At 41.9% G+C, this 15,290-nt stretch overlaps 1 protein-coding gene across 1 annotated transcript in view; it reads right to left on the reverse strand.

Annotated features, from left to right (window-relative positions):
* Positions 1–9,154, reverse strand: part of GALNT13 (polypeptide N-acetylgalactosaminyltransferase 13) — a 317,135-nt gene extending 307,981 nt beyond the window's left edge. The window contains exon 1 of the mRNA XM_067549430.1: positions 8,869–9,154. The gene's annotated coding sequence lies outside the window, so the exon portion shown is untranslated. The remainder of the gene's footprint in view (positions 1–8,868) is intronic.
* Positions 9,155–15,290: the final 6,136 nt, after the last annotated feature.

Consider the following 15,290-nt stretch of genomic DNA (forward strand, 5'->3'; position numbering starts at 1 on the left):
GCACACAAACCCAGCTGTGCCATCCTAATATTCTGCATGCACTATAACTAAAAACTAAGAAGCTGTTAGTAGATGCAGCAGTTTATCTTCTTTTGCATGCACAAAAGCCTATCAGCATATTCTCTATGAAACAAAGTTTTAAAAAGTTGAACCTCTAAGTAAAGTTAACTTGATATAAAGGTCACAAGTGGCCTGCTGATGGGTTGGCAGTAGCACTTCTTGCTGTTGCTACTCTAGGATATACTGCATTCATTAACTATAGTACACTGTCCATCTTTTCTTTAGTAGATTGTTTCTGAAGGTCACATTTTCATACTTTGAGACTGCCCACTTACTGTGACTGAAAACTGGCCAAAAGTCACCAAATTACACAATCATAAGATATTACAGCAACACTGAACAGTATATGTCAAATGCTCTTTTCATAATAAGCCCACTGATTAACAGAAAGATGTATAATGCCATAAATGGCTCTATTTAGGGGTGAAAATATAGTTGTTATAAATCCAACATTCTTTTTTTAAAGAAATACTGGAGATCTAGTGCCACCTAAACAGTGCAGGCTATGCAGAGCCCTATGTATCAAGTAACTGTTTCCATGTGCAGCCAGGTTCCACAACCTTCAAGTTTCCATGACAGCATCTCCTGTAAGACACACACAATCATACTGGCCTCTTTTAACTAACTACATAGGTCAGGGGGAGGAACTCACTTCCTGCTGGGGCCAATCAGGCAAGGCCATGGACAAGAAACTGAGATTGGTGGGTTGGAAGCATGTATAGGCATTATAGTGTTGCTGACTAAACTAAACCAAAGCACCATGCTACTCTGAAGACAGACCAAAGGCAAAATGGAACAAAAAAACCCAAAACCCACTGCTTGCAAAGTTTAATTACATACATTTGCTAACTGTCGCTATAACATTTAGCAATAAGGACTGGACTTGATCAAGGTCTGTGGAGCTGGCTCTTGTAAACAGAATAGATCAGACAAACAAACAGCTCTTACAAACAGAATTATTAATCAGGAAGATAAATTGCTATCTAGAGAAACTATATGCATCCCAATATTATGATTTATTAATCAAGTAATGTAATGTGTTCATTGTTGTAACTGAGTTTAAAAATGAGATGTTATGTAACCAAAATAACAAAAGTAGTTAATGGTAATTAAGTTTAGTATATTATATTTAGAACGCTTTATATTCATGCTAAATTTTATAACTCTAAAACTGTATTACAGTTGGACACTATCTTTCACATGACTTGTCTGTATTTCTAGATAAGACAAAGTTCATGAGGTTTATAATGTTAACCAATATCAGTTGTATTATAAACTATGCCTTTTATTCATATTAAGCTCTTCCAAAATGCAAAGGGGAGATGTGATGTACTGTAAACTCAGTGTTAGGTATAGAAACATTCCAGAGAAAAAGAACAAAACAAAAAATTCTGTTGATGCTTCGCTAACATGCCCTCTGTACCTAGCAGGTGCAGGACGATTATAAGGTTTTGCTGACTTTTGGAATGATATGGTCAAACCAAAAGAAGAAGCTGTTTACTGCAAAGTCTGTGCCAGCCTAACAAAAAGGCTTCCAAAAACACATCAAAGACAATAAATAAGAGTGATATGTTAGGTTTGAAGTAATACAAAGCAATGGTGAAACCGTCATCATTTTTAATCAATTTTAGCATATACAGAAGTAAAGTGAAGCTCACATTTGAGACATTTGAACAGCTGCACTGCTGCCTCGCAGACTGGTTGACAAGGTATTGGCCCTTTTTTTGGTACTATGCTATGTTAATCTTTGATTAGTCAAGGTGGTTAAGGCTACCTATTTGACTTCTTTTGTTACTGAATTAAATTGAAACCACAACACTGTGGAAAAGATCAGTGCTATGTGATCATATAAACTTAATCCCGCACTTTAAAATTGAAAATTCTATCTCGAAAAAGGAAAGTCAAAAGAACTCTCTCTACTGGCTATTAACTTTAGACTGGAGAGAAGACTTAAAGACACTGACTCCCAGATCCACAAAGGTTCCTAGTTTCCATTGATTTCAGTGGAATTTGATAGCCTAAATACCTGTGTGAATCTGGCCTTAGGCCCTGTCTACACTTACCTGTGAGATTCGGCAGCAGTCAACGGGAGTTATGCAAAGTACTCAAAAAACTTGCGTAACTCCCGTTGACTGCTGAGCTTCTCTTCTGCGCTCCGTCTGTACTGCACCGCACCGACGGGAACAGCATTCCCGTCAACGCAGCGCTATGCTACTTTTGTAGCTGGTCTTAGTACATCGATTTCGGGATCAACTGAGTGAGTCCGCACTAACCGCTCAGTCGATCCAGAGAAATCGATCTGACGGTGGCGAATTTGCCACCGTCGTGTAGCCATAGCCTTAGTTACTATAGAAGGACACTGTCATATTCCTGATGCATGCAGGAGACACAGAGAATGATTTGAGCTATATCAACACAACAAAGCTTATTTTGCTTATTCTGTTTAATGAAGAGACCATAAGGTGTTTTTTTTCTTTATTCAGAAAAAAAAGTTCAAACTTGACAATCAAAAATCAATTTACAACAGTAACTTCAGAATATGAAAATACAGGGCTATTTTAATCAGTTCTAAAATGTTGTTTTCCACTGTTTTTAATTGTAAATTCAGAACTGCATCATTCCAAAATTAGTATATGTTACAATGTATATTCTTTTTTTCCTATTGTTATCCTCAATAATATTCCTCAAGCAATCATTCAGAAACAAAAGTCCTTTAAAAATACACAACTCTCACAATATTGAAGAGAAAATCTAATTCCTGGAGCAATTTTTCCTAGTATTGTTCATTTAAGTAATTCGCAGCACAATCTTTAATCTAGGCTTTTCAAAAAGGTACAAACTCAGTTTTCCCATATTTTCAAGAAGAATATATTTCTGTCCCCTTTTAATTTACTGCCTCTTAAAAGACTAGCATTTGAAAGTCTTACATTAATAGTCTTACCAGCTTTCTAAGTCTTTATTACTTATATCTAAATGTTGTCCCTAATTTTGCTGCTTTGTTGCTAATTTATTTGTCAGCCGTTTGAGAGGCATAGATTTCAATGTGTGTATATAGTTTACTTGTTTGTGGTTTGTCTGTTATGGTGTTGTGGTTCATTTGTTTGTTTTGGTTGATTCACACACAATACAGTATAGGATTTACTGCGACAAATAAAGTAACATAACCTAAAGCTGCAAAAGAATTCCCAACCTAAACCAAGTTATAAAACTTTCCCCTTCATTATTTATACTTTCCAAGAAGTGCTTTGCCAACATGCAAAGAAACAAACTGCTGCAGCAGAAACTCAAAAATTGCAAAGCACCAGTTAGACAATCCAGTTATAGCAGTGTTCTACTTTCAATAAGCAGCTACTGCATTACTTAAAAGGAAACAAGAAGAACTCAGTAACTTTCTTCTGTGGGACAGGAGGATGGATGCATGTATTAGCATACCTACCACAGCCACTTAAGTTTCCTTGTTTGTGTCTTCAGAAGGCTATCCAACGTAGAACACTATTGTCAGGTCTATTGTATCTGATTTGGAAGAAGACTACCTGATGCTAGAGGATAGTGGCACATGAAAATAGACAAACAACTCTTTGAAATATAGGATGGCAGAAGAAAAAAATGGAGACAGAACATACGCAGACTTCTACAGTGCATGCTTTAATAGAACATTTTTAAAGCAAACTTTTTATTAAGTAATTAAAGAAGTTTATTCTTCTATGTGTAGTGTTCTTATTTTCTTCTATTTCCTTATATCTGTACCTGGTGCTCTAACCCCTTTCTTCCGTTTGCCTTCAGTTCCCATTCCCTTATTTTCTCCTGTTATTCCTCTAACTCCTATTCTCTGGCTCATTAATTACATTGTTTTGTCCACTGTGCCTCCAAATACAGTGCACATTTACTCGCGCATAAATTCAGGTTTATACTGTTGTAACTGCAAATAAAGTTTGACTAAAAATAAGACAGCTCCATATCTCTCAAGTGTACCTCATTCAATATGCTCCTTTTTTATCATATAGATAAGACACCATATGCTCTTTCAGAATTTAAATTTTTCAGTTAGATCACTTCTCCACTCATGTGCAGTGCAAACAGAAAGTAGGGAGACCAAAAGTAACAGATACAATGTACAAATTATGTTTTTAAAACCTTATAACTGGCAAAAATCAAAATGGGCTTTTTAAAGTCCAGTAACAAGTTCTATCTCAGTGCGAATTTTCAAGTTTCTGCGATAACTAATGAAAGACTAGCTAGATCTGTTCAGAATGCCACAATATTTCTTTATAATGGCAAAAGTATATACACACCCCTACCTCTTCCTTTTCTCCTCTGTGTTTGATATTGCTGAATTGTTTCTTTTCAAATTCATTTTAAGCAACTTACTCATGGGCAGAGAAGAAACCTGGAAATTTTCAGTCCTAATGATCTGAGAAAAGTAGAAGCAACTAAAAAAGTCCCTTTACAATGAAAACACTTAGGCAACCTTAACTATCCACCTCTTTCATATACTCTTGTCATGTTATATTACTCTACCAACTTCAGATGCATTCGCTCACAATTCCTCTAAGATGTCAGATCAATGCAACTCATCTTTTGAATTTCTATCTTATTTGTTGCAATCAAGCTTCCTCATGACAAACCAAACTCTCCTTCTGGAATATACTCTTGGTGATATATTTGTACAGAAAGATGGGCCAACAGTCTGTAAGCTTTTCATTTCATCTTTAAAAAAATTGCCACAATGAAGAAATCACTTAAAAAAACCTATGAAGGTAGTCAAGAAGGATCCAAACTTAGGTCCGTCTTCATTCCTGGAAATAATTCCTTGAAATAGTTTGGCTTAAAGTCCATTCTTTCGAACCACACACCCAACACTATGACCTGCTCAGTATAACATTCAAAGCTGTTTTTATATTAATAATAAAATAAAAATACTTGTAGTAACAACCCTGGCTATAGTTCAGTCTAACAAAGTGCTGACTCCTGATTTAAAATAGGGGTCTCAGTAAATAGTTTTAACTCATTAGGATCAGAACTTTTGCATTGTACTACTTTGGTTTATTAAGAGCAAAAATGAGGTTGTGCTGCTAACTGAGAATACAGTGGAAAATAAAGAGATCTCCTGGAAAATGTAAATGATCTGCACTATCTTTTTGCTTAGCCACCAAGCAGCTAAAATGACCCTTATCTTTTCCTTTCCTGTGAAGCATTTAATTCTAATCATATCTTATTCCCATTAATTATTGCTCTCTTACTATTTTTAACTATTCAGAAACACCCAAACAAATATTCTCTCACATTCTCCTCATTTTGCAACAAAGAAAGAATAATGACAACTCCAACTGTTGTTCCTGCCCCCACTATTCCAGACTTATAAGTATTTTCTAAAAACATTTAAATTAATTTATATTCAGTTAACTTGAAATCAGGCTTAACCTGATCCTTGGAAGAATAACTGGCATCTGAACCTGAATTCAATATCTGAACTTTACAGCTGGCTTTTAACTTTATCATGTGATGAATCAAAACCCTAGATTTGAAAACAATAGAGAATCTGGTCCTTTTGCCCTGTACTTTGGGTATTTACACTCATGCAAAGTGGGTATAAAAGGCTACTAAATCAGAATGGTAGCATTTTATATCCACTTTGCATAAGTAATTTAAAAAAAGTTGAGAACAGAATGAAGAAGGTAAGATTTACAAGTAGTATGCAAGATGCGCTTCTGCTACTTGCTTCATTTCCAGTTCTGTCTTAATTCAAATGCTTCCCTCTTCCCAACGTTGGTGTCATCAAGTAAAACAATTGGTCAGCATGAAGTACAATACACACACAAAAAGGTTTTCTCCTGCTGCATGCATGAACGTTGCAATCCCCAAAATGCCGCAACTGGATATTACACTTTCGGCAAAGTAATATTGCCTATCATCAGTTCCTGCAAATGCCTTGTCATATATCATATTCCTAGCAGCTCATAAGGTAGTCTCTTATTGCCTACTATCTTGGAAGTGGAGTATGCTTGGAAGTGGAGTATGCTTGCTTTACATTTTTAACATCTTTAGTATTGTGGATGTCAATAGTATTTTGAGGGTAAGTCATACAAGTGTCAAATTATCACTACTGAAATATTAATGGCACTTGTATGAATACATATGCACACTAAAAATAATTTAAACAGAGTACTGATGTTTTGTCCAGTATTTGCTTCAGCATAAAGGGTTTAAGAATGAGCTGAGGATGGGAAGAATTATTTCCCGAGGAGAAATGAGATGAAGTCCCAGATGACTAGAGAAGGGCAAACTTAGTACAATGTATAAAAAGGGGTCAAAGGAGGACACAGAAAATTACAGATCAGTCAGCCTAACTTCAATTCCCAGAAAGATGCTGTTTAATAGTTTGTTCCAACTAATTTGTAAGCACCTAGAGGATAACAGGGTTATAAGGCATAACCAATATAGTTTGTCAAGAACAAATCATGCCAAACCATCCTAATTGCCTTCTTTGACAGTGTTACTGGCCTAGTGCATTGGGGGAAGCAGAAGTTGTGATACATCTTGATTTTAGTAAGGCTTTGTAGTAAGGCATAGTCCGATATGACCGTCTCACAAGAAAACTAGGGCAATGAAGTCTAAATGAAATTACTATAAGGTGGGTGCACAATTGGTTGAAAAACCATATACAAAGAGTAATTACCAATGGTTCACTATCAAACTCGGAGGACTTATCTAGTGGGGTCACATAGATGTCTTCCTGGGAAGTAGAGAGTATGCTTATAAATTTTGTGGATGATATTAAGCTGGAGAGTTGCTGCAAGAACTTTGGAGGACAGGATTAGAATTCAAAATGACCTTAATAAATTGGAGAATTGATCTCATATCAACAAGATAAAATTCAATGACAACAAGCGCAAAGTACTACGCTTAGGGAGGAAAAATCAAATGTACAATGGGGAATAACTGGCTAGGCAGTAATACTGCAAAAAAGGATCCGAGGATTATATTGGATCACAAATTAAATGAGAGTCAACAATGTGATGCAGTTGTGAAAAAGTCAAATATCCTCCTGGGGTGTATTAACAGGAATGTTATCTGTAAGATCGGGAAGTCACTCTTCCGTTCTACTCGGCACTGGTGAGGCCGCAGCTGGAGTTCTGTGTCCCGTTTTGGGCTCCACCTTTTAAGAAAAACGTAGACAAATTGGAGAGAGTCCAAAAGAGAGCACAAAAATTACAAAAGATTTAGAAAACTTGACCTAATAGGAAATGGTAAGAGAACTGGGCATGTTTAGTCTTGAGAAAAAATGACTGAGCAGGGGACATGATAGCTTTCAAATATGTTAAGGGCTGTTATAAAGAGGACAATGATCAATGTTCTCCATGTCCACTGAAAGTAGAACAAGAAATAATGACAATCTGCAGCAAGGTTACATATTAGGAAAAAACTTCTAACTACAAGGATAGTGAAGTACTGAGTAGGTTATCAGGAGAGATTGTGGAATCCCCATCATCTAAGGTTTTGAAGAATACATTACAAACATCCATCAGGGATGGTCTAGGTCCTTCCTACCTTTCAAAGATTTATATTGTATCTTACATGCAAGTTTGTTTCCTTCCTTATTCCCTGACTCTGACTTTTATTACAAATTGTATTCTCACCCTTCTCTTTCTACCCAGGGGGAAATCTGCCCAAGCTGTTAAGAGTTTCAGCCCCACACTGTACAACTGCTCGATTGTGAACAGCAAAAAGGCAGGCATATATTTACATTAAATATTTAAAGAATGAAAGTTGAACAGAGAAAAATAAAAGATGTCAGGAACTAGATATACAAGGGTAACAATCCACTTCTGAGTTTCTGCATCTGTCTGTCATGTGTTTGTTTTGTTCCTTAAGTTAAACTGCAATAATTATCATAATCAGAAGACAGGGGTCAGGATCTCTCCGGAGTCTGAGATTCCTCACAGCAGCAGCATCTTAGTGAGAATACAGGCAAACAAGTCTCTCCTGAGCCTCCACTTCCACCCCTCTCTATAACCCACAAGCTACTACAGCTTAGTAGTGGGGACGGGACAGACATAAAACCCCAATCCCAGCAGCAGTAAGTAATGCACCAAGGAGCGAAGCAAGGAAGACGCTCCCTCCCTCTGCCAGGCAGCGGTAATAAGTGTATCTGAGGATAGATGCCTAATTCCACACTTCAGTGCCCGTTTTAGGCTGCAAGCCTCCCCGCCCCGCACACGCCACCACATCCCACCCCAGGCAGTTGTGCTGACTGATCAGCGTGGCTGGGAATGGGAAGGAAGATGCCCCCATCCGCTTGCCAGGCAGCAGCGCACCGCCCTCAGCATTCGTGGGAAGCCTTTATCCTCCCGCTGCCAGGCAGCGCAGCCCCCCGTGCACCTAGCAAAGAAGACGCCCTCTGCCATGTTCCTCCGCCCCTCCAGGCGGCCCCTAAGCACCCGCGCAGATACAGCTGCCCACCCCGTGCCGGATGCCGCTGCTCCGGTTCGGCTCCCGAGCCCGCCACCTTCCTCCCCCGGCCCGGCAGCAGAAACCCAAGAGAAAGTTGCTGCTGCTGCTACTGCTACTTGGCTGTGAGGCTCCGCAAAGCGCCGGCAGCATCAGCTCAGCCTCCGCCAGGAGCTACGGCCACGGCACCTTCCTCCAGCGGCCAGGGGCCCCCGCAGAAAGTTGGGAGCACCTGCGCCGCCCCGGAGGCGCCGGGGCAGCCCGCTGCGCACCGCACCCCGGGGCGCCCTCCCCCAGCCCGCTGAGCGGGGGCAGCCCGCAGCGCGCCCGGGGACCGTCAGCGCACCCGCCCAGGCTCACCTGGACTCCGCCCGCCCCGCTCCGCGCGGCGGGGAGCGAAGGCTTCACACGCCTCCCAGGGCCGAGCCCCGCTCCGGCCTCTCCTCCTCCACAAGCGGCGTCTCCATCTCGCAGCCCCGGGCTGGCGGCGGGGGCGGGCGGGAGGCAGGCGAGGCGAAGGGACGGGAACCCGCCTGGCGCACTGTCACCTCTGCCTGAGCCACCGCGGCGGCGGCGGCGGCAGCTCGGCCACGCCCCCAGCCCGCTCCGCCCGCCTCTAGTCTGGCAGCAGCCGGCGGCTCGCAGGGGGCGGGCACCTTACGTCACCAACGCCCTCCCTCTCCCCCCCCTCGCGCGTGCAGGCTCAGCGAACCACTCCAGCCCCGCCCCTCCTTCTGCTCCGACAACGCACCGGGTCTGACGTCACCAGCCACCTCCTCCCTACGGGCTGTGCGGACACCCAATCGGCTCCCGCGGCTGGAGCGGGGCGCCCATGTCCCGCGATACCTGGACAGCACAGAGCCGGACTCGCCGCAGAGTGACCGAGGGGGGGCTGGGTCGGGGCAGCGCGCGGGCCGGAGCCGCCCACATGAGGGAGCATGGCAGGGAGGACTGAGGCGCCCGCCCGCCCGCAAGAGAGTGTGACCTGGCACCGCACCGCCTGGGCTAACTGCCGGAGCAGCTGCCGGCCGGGCCGGCCCTTGTCACCGGTCACCGCGTATCCGCGCCTTGGGGCGCTTCCCTTCAATACCCCGGCGCTGCGAGGCGGCCCCTGAAAGCCTCGCCCGGCTGCCCCTAGGCGGTTGCTGCGGCTGGTCAGCGAGACGCCGCCGACCCATCTCCCGCATAACTTCAGGAAAACTTCCCTCGGGCCCGGCCACGGCGCTGAGAGAGGCGCGCCCAGGCCACACGCGGGTGCCTTGGACCCGCTGACAGGCCGCTGGCCGCAGGAGGGGAGCACCCCCAGCACGGCGAAGAAAAGGGGGGACATGCCCGTCAGAGTCAGCCTGGAGCTGCTCTGCCCTGAGACTGGATTCTAAAACACCGTCTTCGCTCAGGCAAAAACTTTGGCATCATGGTGGACCTACCTATTCAGTGCACACCAGTGGGCAAAACTAGCATACAAGAGACTAGGTTGCGTTAAAATACAGAGAATTACTGTTTTGTAAATACTTTAATAGCATTGTATATGCTGATGACATGCCCTCACCTTGAATGCTACCGGCAGTTTTGGTCATCTTCTCAGAAGAGATATAGACGAAAAAGAAAAGGACTAGAGGAGGGCAAGGAAAGTTGTAGACACATGGAAGATGGGAGATTTAAAAGAGAAGTTGTCTAGAGAAATGATGAATAGGAAATTACATTACCAGTATATGTAAAATAATTTACAGTGAAGCAAAAGTCAGTCAGGTGCTCCTATTATCCCTTGTGAAACAGAAATAAAAAGACACACAATGAAATTATATGGTAACATGTAAAATTAATAACCCGCGGAATTCACTCCAACGGTATATTATTGAAACAGATTGCTTGCTGGGGTTTATAAAAAGTTACTCTATGACCTGCAGTCACACCAGCTAAGGCTTAAAAAATAAGACACAAAGGACAGGATATGTCCTTTACAAGGTATGATCTAACCATTGGTTGGCATTAGGAAGGAGTTTCTCTTGGAAGCATGTTATTGTGTTGTTGTCCATTGAGTAGGATTCACACCATTCTCTGAAATGTCTTGTACTAGCCTAGTTTAGAGATAAGATAACAGAGAACTGGTTGAATGGTGATAACAATGACTCATGAATAATTTAGTAGCCGCACAGAAGAAAAATGCCATTGTGCTTAACACTAAATAACCCTCTATAAATCTATCTTAAATAATGAAAAAGGTATTAATAAAAATGTATGAATTGGCAGAAAAACTGTATAGAATAAACTATCTGCAAATGTTTGACCAGCACTGGCACCTGCTCTGATGAATCATTGGTCTGAATGGTATAGCAGATTTTTTACTTCCTAAACCTGTTTTCCCCCTTGGAAAAGATTACAGAATACCTAGTAGACCATGCTTTCTTGCAAAGCGTTCCAAGTCTGTCATTCATTTGGAGGAGGCTTCTTTGTGATTTCTTGTTTTGTGTATGTTGGGTATCTGCTAGTTATTAACAAGTGACAGTATGCCAGAAGGAAGAAACAAGAATGGACACAACAACTATAATACATTGATATCATTAAATTAGATACCTATATTACAGGCCAGAGCCTCCGCTGGTGTAAATAGGCATAGGCATGAAAGTTAAAGGACCTATGCTGAATTGCACTAGCTAAAGAACCTGCCCTACACATGTTAATGTAATTTTTGGGGTAATTATCATAAAGAAGATGGGCATATGCATAACATGTTAGGGGTTTTAACAGTTATTATGACTGGCGAGTTTATTAGCCTGAGTAGATTAACCCTAAATGGGGCATTGATCTAATCCAGTGGTTCTCAAACTTTTTGTATTGATTATCGCATTCAGACAGCAAACCTTGGAGTGTGACTTCTCCCTTTATACATTAAAAACACACTTTACATATATAATACTATTTTAAATGCTAAATTTATACCCTATGTTCAAAATGAATGTACTTTTCTCACTGCTTTTAAATTAAGACAAACATATTTATCAATTTGTTATAAGCAGAATATTTTTTTAAAAAATCTTGTTAATGTTTAATGGGGGGGAAGGGAGGGGCAGAAAGAAACTTTGATAATATCAGTTTTCACAGCAGACTCACTAGGGCCCCATTGCCACCCTTATTTCTGTAGTTCTGCGCTGTTGCTGGTGGCAGGCGCTGCCTTCCAAGCTGAGCGGCCAGAGAGCAGCATCTGCTGGCCAGGCACCCAGCTCTTAAGGCAGCGCTGCTGCTAGCAGCAGTGCAGAACTAAGGGTGGCAATGCCATACTGTGCCACATTACTTCTGCATAACATTTGACCTTTGTTCTGGGCAGGGTGGTTATCAGAGGGCTAAGGTAAATTTTGGGGTGGTGATAGCCCCTTTAAGCCCACCTAGTACCACCCTGCCTGTGTGTCCGACTGTTTAAATTATACATTCCTCTTTTTTTTGCCTATTTGTGTTCTTACTGGTCTGTGGTTTAATTCAGCTCGTCAGCTGCTGAACAATCAAGCCCTCTAATATTGTCTCAGTTCCACCTTTTTAGTCTCAAGACAACAAAACTGTGAACAATACTACAATTTCCAGAGTCCCAATTCCTTAAAGTGGTGATAATACAAATATATATTTTGTTTAGAAACAATTGCTGCATTATACGTTTACAATACTTTTTGAAGTAAATACATTCCATTGTGACAAAGGTGTAATTTCCTAAAATGCAAGAATTAAATTATATATTTTATAGCAGTTGCATATTTTGTGCATGTACTCACGAGCACCACATAATAACCTCACAACCCCCCATTTGAGAACCCCTGATCTAATCCAACCAAATGGCTCCAGATAACAGGGATGGCAGAAGTAGTTTTTACCAGGTAAAATCATGGTTTTACTGCCCCAGGAAAAGCTAGGTAGTCCCAGTTTAAGGTATTTTCTATTTTAAAAATTGTTTAATTATACCACATTACACTTAGTTTTAGTTACATATTCCAATTGTGGTTACATAAGGCAGTAGATTTGTAGCTTAATTAGGGTGATACAAACAAAAAGTAAAGATGTAGTGGGTGTAATGCTAATATATGTAATTATAATACTGTCATGACTCATTTCAGTTTTCAATGTTATATAAATAAAAGTAAAAAAACTCAATTATATGAAAATGACAATAATGGAAAGTTATAGGCTTGAAGCTTTAAGCAATACGAAGTATGCAGAGATGCAGACTACCAGTCCATTTGGGCATGCAGCATTCTGTAACAGAAAACCAACTTTGATGTAGTGGATAGACTAAGCCTATTCCTCAGTTTTGAATGGATATAGCCAAAGTTTGAAAAGATTCATTCTGTGCTTGCTGAACTTGTTAGAGACTGATGCAATTATTTATCCCAGTTTCCCAATTTAAATCAGTATTTACTAGTGCTCTGTCCTAAACTAGTTTTCCCTGGGCATTACCTACTCTGCCAGATAAAAGTGCTTTTGGCACATCTGTGTACTTGCGAATACTTTCTCCTGCTCCTCAGGCAACATGCTCCTGGGATCTTTGGACTCCAATTTTATGTGTCCATGAACTCACTCCTAATCCAGGGCTTAATTCACCCCTGATGATTAGATTCAGAGAGACAAACTGCCTTGTATATTTTTGTTATATTTCAAACTTTTAAATTTCTTGATGAAAGCAATCATTGTAGAAACAAGTACCCACACTGGATATATAAGAATTTTGCTATCTTGCAACAAAGGAAAGATGAGCATGGGTCAGACAGAATCTAACAAGAGCATTTACTTTCTTATCTGAGAATTCATTACATACCAACAGAGTAATGGTTACATACAGATAAATGTTATGACTTTTTTTAATCTCTTGTATCATCACACTTAAACATATGAGATCTCTCTCTCTTGTGATTAAGAAAATTTCAGTGTGATTCAATGATACATTTTCAGTAAAATCTCACTTTTTTTCTATTAATTGTCTTCATTCAAATTGATAGCCTTGGCTTCATAGCTTAATAGCCATATAGGGATCTTCCACAGAGAAAGTATATCTGACTTTCCTTAGGGATTTGGGGAAAATAATTTTATTACTGTATATTTTAACTAGAGAAACAACTGTCTTTGACTATGAGAATGTCTGCAGTGGTGCATGTCCACACTAAACTCCTTGGGTTGGTGGTGCTCCACCAACCTAAGAGGGGCAGTGTGGGGTGCTGAGAGCCTGATCTCTCAGCTCGCTGGCAGCTCCCTGCCAGGAGCCCAGCTGCCCCACAGGCTTCCGGCAGACTGCTCCCCCTCCTCGCTTCCCAGTTCCATGCTGGGAGTGGGGGGAAGCTGCCTGGGGCTTCTCATCCCTAAGGAGCAGGGTCCAGCTGCCCCAGCTTCTGGCCCCTCACTCCACTGGGAGGCAGCCTTGTCAATTTCACAGTTCATGGGGCCATGAAATTGACAAGGCTGCCTGGCTCCCAGGGTGGAGGGTACCTGAGCTTCTCACTCCAGCTCCCAGCCGGGAGCATGGTCCAGCTGCCCAGCAGCGCTGGATTTACACCTTATGCACAGCATCTTCAGCGCCTTCCCTTCCCCGCACCTACAGCTGACAGTGTTTTATGTGCATGGGGAAGGCTGTGGCAACGGGAGAGAGGAGCTGGCCAGGCCAGCTCCATACAGGGCAGGGAGGGTGAGGGGCTTGGGTGACCAGCTTGGCCAGCTCCAGGCGGGTGCGTGGAGAGAGAGGCTCACCCTGGAGTTCTGACTTCCAGCCTCTCCGGGGGTCAGGGCCTCAGGGGGAAGAGGAGGAGCAGGGCAGTGGGGCCCCAGGAGAGAGGAGGAGGAGCAGGGGCCAGGGCCACAGTTCGGCGCTTGTGTGGGACCCCCAAATTGGCCAGGGTCCCAGGGCATGGGCTCCATTGGCCTGTTCAGTAATCTGCCACTGTTTAGGCACGCCTAGAATGTTGGCATCCCTAGGCACATGTCTATTGTGCCTAATTGGAAATCAGGCCTCTCACCCTGCCACCCAGCTCTCCAAGGGAGTGGGGGACAGCTAGGCTCTAGCTGTCCAGCTTTCTTGTCAATTTCATGGCACCTGCTGTGAAATTGACAAGGCAGCCAACAGCTGATGTAAGGGATGCAGTGTCTACACAGACACTACCATGGTTACACCAACATAAGCCTTATGCCTCTTGTGGAGACGAAGTTATGATGTCGGTATAAAATAAATGTTACTAAAAGAGTAAAAACAAAAACTGTATGCTGGAATTTTGTAAATACAAAATGCATTTTCATTTGTATAACTGACAGATACAGTCGTTAAAAAAAGTACATGAGTTTTTCCCAATAAAGGGCTCACATCTCGCTGACATTCATTACAAGTTTATTACTTCAATACTCTTCTCAACGAAGCTGTTTGTGGGAGTGTCTAAAGTACAGTTTTTCATGACCTGTGTCTTGTCATTAATTTTAGTGTAGGAGTGATTTTCATTTAGAATAGCTCTTAACAACAGGAAGGACACAAAATACATGGCCCAGTTAAGCTCAGAAAAGTCATTTAGGTTGGGGAGCGCGGAGAGAAAGATTTACTAATGATTTTCCCAGATGACATGTTTTCCCCCTCAGACTGCAGAAAAGGTAAATTGTAGTTTTCTCAATTTACTATAGAATAGTAAATCGCTATCTGGATGATCCAGGGGACTTGTCATAGGATGTGGAACTTTTTAACTTCTGTTTCACTAGTGTGAATTTGGCTACCTGAATCATGGGCAAAATTCATTATCATCAGACAGCTGCGTTCAGTCACTCATGTG

This window comes from Emydura macquarii, unplaced genomic scaffold (assembly GCF_026122565.2).
Source record: "Emydura macquarii macquarii isolate MOO-44397 ecotype Brisbane River unplaced genomic scaffold, CSIRO-AGI_Emac_v2 contig_1253, whole genome shotgun sequence".
NCBI lineage: Eukaryota > Metazoa > Chordata > Testudines > Chelidae > Emydura > Emydura macquarii.